General features: G+C 46.5%; 1 long non-coding RNA gene across 2 annotated transcripts; it reads left to right on the top strand.

Moving 5' to 3' along the window:
- Positions 1–1,383: 1,383 nt before the first annotated feature.
- Positions 1,384–3,302, top strand: LOC122235936. Of its 2 annotated transcripts, XR_006214077.1 has the most exons (3): positions 1,384–1,576; positions 1,677–1,890; positions 3,136–3,302. It is a non-coding gene; the product is annotated as an uncharacterized LOC122235936 (long non-coding RNA). The 2 variants fall into 2 exon arrangements; XR_006214076.1 differs by having other exon boundaries at positions 1,384–1,890.
- The last annotated feature ends 1,038 nt before the right edge of the window (positions 3,303–4,340 follow it).

Genomic DNA, 4,340 nt, shown 5'->3' with positions numbered 1-4,340 from the left:
CTGAATCAGAATCGTTAGGAGGCAGTAAGCCCACCTCCTTCATCACGAATGCTAGGTCCACTCACTGGGCTTGCCACACTGGACGGCCATTTTCTTTTTTGAATCTTCTCTCTCAACCTTTTTGTCCTTAGAACTCTCAAGAAGGAGTGTCACATTAAAAAAAAAAAAAAGTTTGGACCCACTCTCAGACCAAAGAGTTTATCTTACTAAGTTGTCTCAGCAAGAGAAAAGAGAAGTACTATGACTCATTGTAATAAGGTAGATATTGTGACAAGAAAGATGTTAACATCTTAATGAAAGCCCTGAGGGGAAATTTGCATAACACAATCTCTTTGTTGCTTAAAAAAAGCCACTGATGCCTTATTAAAAAAAATCAAAACCCAATTTTGTTAAATATTCAGTCTGGGAATGATTTGGAATATTTCCTTTATCTCCTGGGTGTTTTTTTTTCCCCTGACAGAATGACAGATGCTCTGGGTTGAAGGGGCCCATCTTCCCTCCGCCCACCTTCCTTGAGGGCCCTGTGGTGTGGTGGGCACACTGTCTTATTCCCTCTGGAGCCCCATGCTTTCAGAAGTCCTTTCAGGAAGAAGCAGAGGACAGAGACTGAAAACTCTGAGATTTCTATCAAAAGATGCCATTGTTCACGCCTCCCCCCATCCTTCCACTCACCCATGCCTTCAACTCCATTAAAAAATCTCAATTGGATTTGAGTCTCCTGAAATCTGTTTTTCATTTTGAAATTTGTCTGACATTTTTGGCAGATTGTTTCTTGAACGCACCCACTGATGGGGAGCTCACTCCCTCTTCAGGCAGGATAGGCTACATCCGGCTGGAATCTGCCTCCTATTAACCCCCCCTACTGTCCTAGCCGTCCCCCTTTGGGATTAACCAATGACCCAAATCCTCTGCTTGCTGGCAGCTCTTCACACAGTTGTAGACAACGATGTGTATGTTCTTCGGGTCCTGCAACAGCAATTTGTTTTTCAATCACATAGTAACATTAAAAAGGTGCACTGAGCCCCCCCACTTGGGCTGGTGTTTGGTGGCGTCACAATGTCAATCTACTTTCCACCACGTCTCCATCCCTGGAAGCCAGGCGGTACTCTCTTCTTATGCTGATGCGCCTCCCACAGTTAAGAGGTGGGGGGAGGGGGGGTTACAACGGCATCACCCCTAGTGGTTAAGGCAACTTGCCACAGGGCAAAAGGTTTTAGCTGCAGTGGCATTGGTTGTTCTTTAAAAGAAGAGTTGAATTTGCACTTTGCACCCCATTGGGAGATATGGCAAGTTCTGCTTGTGTGTGTGTGTGTGTGTGTGTGTGCGCGCGCGCGCGCTCGCGCGTGTGTTGGGGGGGTGGAGAGGCGGGAGGTGGACTCTCCAGCTCCTTCTGACATCAGGCGCGATGGGAGGTCTGAAGGAGATGCTTCTATCCTCCTGGTATATCATACCAAAGAAGGGGATTTTATTGAATGCCAGGGGATAAGGAAAGCAAAGCACTGCAGGGACATTTGGTCAGTGAGGTCTCCATCGGATAAGAGTAGAAGGAGGAGTGGCCTCAATGAACCAAGTCAAGGTAATTGACTTGCCCAACGTCAGGAGGTCACTCGAGAGTGGGTGGTGAGCAGCCGTTTCCTCCCTTATTCCTTCCTCTAACCACACCCCCCACCCTGCAGTGCACGGATCCGGAGTGTGTTCTTCACAGAGCACCAGCAGCACCGATGGTAGCCTCACCCCCACCGGCACCCCAAATTGTTGCAGTGTTACCTGCCTTCCCCAGGGCCCTGCATCCTGGCCGGTGGCTGCAATCGCTATTCTTGGCGGAGACTCTAGTGGGGACAAGAAACAAACCAAACAAATGGCCAGCCCTTTCGTGGCCCAGTTTCCAAGGTAGGGCATCTATATTTAGCCCTTTCAGAGCGGGTCAGCTCTAGGGTGAGGCCCCTGCTCCTGAGGCTCAGACTGAGCCAGACCACAGAGGAGAGGTGAACTCCCAGCGGAATATTCTGGGCTTCGCTTGATTTCAAGCCAGCAGCCAGTCTCAAAGTGACTTTATGGATAAGGGGAAAAAGTTCTGCAAGAATCGTATCTGTTTTTCGCCTGTGTCATGGTCTGCCTTCGCTCACTCTGCCACCAAGAGGGTGCCAGCGTGGTGCTCAGACTCTGAGCCATACACCTCCCTTTCTGTCACCCTAGTTCGGGGGCACTGACAGTTATGAGTGACAAGTGTGGCTCTAGGGCCCTAAGGGGTGGCTCGACCTCAGGGGTCATTTGAGAAGAATGGACTCTGGGCGCTCAAAAGCAGAGCCTTCCAGATGTGAAGAGACATCTGGGCCACTTCCCTCTTTTTGTGGCGCCTCGTATATTAAAATAAAAGAAGCAATTACAAATGAGTTATAAAAATTGAGGAATATTGGAAATGCTTACCTTTTACAAATCAGAACTCTTTACAGAAAAAATGCAGTCTAATGTATTTTAATAGTCACAGAAACTAGATGTTCAGAATCATGCTGGACAGCGTTGTATGGTCCCAAACTTAAATTTGAGGTTGAACGATGATGTCTTCTTTCTTTAGTCCCATTATCTTTAGGACTGGATGCGTAACTTTATTTAGGGGAGAAGGTCAAAGGTCTAATTTGAGGCCACGGTGAATGTAGAAGCCATTTGACTCTGCTGTCCTCTTTGTCTCTTCTGAGCTCTTCCAGCTGTGTGATGTGGACCATTCATGTCTTCATCAGGGCAGAGGACATAACTTTGTGTTTTTGGCTTTTTTGATTTATTAAAGGTCTGCTTGTTTAAGATACATAAAGGTCAAACTATTCTTTCATGGTGGAGCCATCGTGAAGCATGTTTAGGGGCAGGACAAAGATCCTGGTCATAGCACTTCCAAGATGGCACCCAATGATCTTTGCCCACACATCCTCCTATATTATATAGAGCTGACCTTGCAATCAATGAGATACTGTGGAAATGGGGGAGCATGACTCCCAAGGCTGGGTCAGCAAAGACATTGTGGCTTCTGCCTTGCTCCCTCTTGGGCTCCATGAGAACCCAGGTACTGTGTCCTGAAGACACGCAAGTAGCCCATGGAGAGGACCAAATGGGGAGGAACTGAGGCCTCCTACCCACAACTAGATTCAGTGAGTGTGCCATCTGGGAAGTAGATCCTCCTGTTCCGGTTGAGCCTTCAGATGACAGCAGCCTCCTGAGACATCCTGAGCCAGAAGGACCCAGCAGAGCCACTTCCAGGTTCCTGACATTCAGAAACTGTGTGTGATAATAAATGTTTACAGTCATTGTAAGCTGCTAAGTTTGGAAGTAATTTGTTATTCAGCAACAAATGACTGACATTGTCATATTATGTAACAAACGTAGGAAATAACTAACCGGGGTCACCCAGGTCACAGTCTGTAGTTATTCACCACCTTCTCCTTGCCTGGCCTGCTGTCTGAAATTCCTACACTTCGGACACGTTCTCTACTGGACATAATTTTCAGGAGTGTCATCTTAAAAGGCCAAGAGCTCTGTACGAGTTCTCGTCTTAACCCTTAAACTGCAACGCGCTGACCCCTGGATGGACACAGTTCACACCAGCTGAGAGGGGAGTGCTCCTGGGGGAGAGGACTCCTGGGTAAGAGACGGGGACAAACTTTTGCTGTTGATGAGAAAACAACGGACTATAGACTCTAAGTCAGAGAACTCAGCTTGAGTTCTTGCTTCATTCGTGTGATCATGGGCAGGCTATACTGCCTTATGGGACTTAGTCTTTTCTTCCGTACAACGGGAATAATACAACTATCTAATTCACAGTTTCCCCCAGCTCCCAACCACCAGTGGATGAGCAGCAATAAGACAGACAAAATCATTTTTAAAATATTTTATCATTATTATTTTTAAAGCTTTTATTTTTAAGTAATCTCTATACCCAACGTGGGGATCGAACTCACAACCCCAAGGTCAAGAGTCACAGGCTCTACTGACTGAACCAGCAGGCACCTCCACAGGCACAAGCATTTTAAAAGTCAGAAAGACTTATACAAAAGCTAGTTTGTTTAAGTACAAGCTCTAAACCAAAAAAGTCAGCTTCCCAAGCGAGGTATATGCGAGCTCTTCTCCCATTTGTTAAGTGTCTTTTCTGTGCCGTGAATCATTAGAGGAGTGTGGACATACAAATGAATTAAATAAGTTTCCTGACCTCAAGGGGTTCACAGTACCCGGAGTGCTAAATAAGAAAACAGGCCATTACAATAAAATGTAAAAGGTGCTAAGCACAGGGTAATTAATTTGTTTCTTCATCAAACATTTATTGAGTGCCTTTCCCCACAAGTCAGCCTGCTGGG

This window comes from Panthera tigris, chromosome F3, assembly GCF_018350195.1.
Source record: "Panthera tigris isolate Pti1 chromosome F3, P.tigris_Pti1_mat1.1, whole genome shotgun sequence".
NCBI lineage: Eukaryota > Metazoa > Chordata > Mammalia > Carnivora > Felidae > Panthera > Panthera tigris.
Note: the sequence above shows the minus strand (reverse complement) of the source record. Positions and strands in the feature narration are given on the sequence as shown.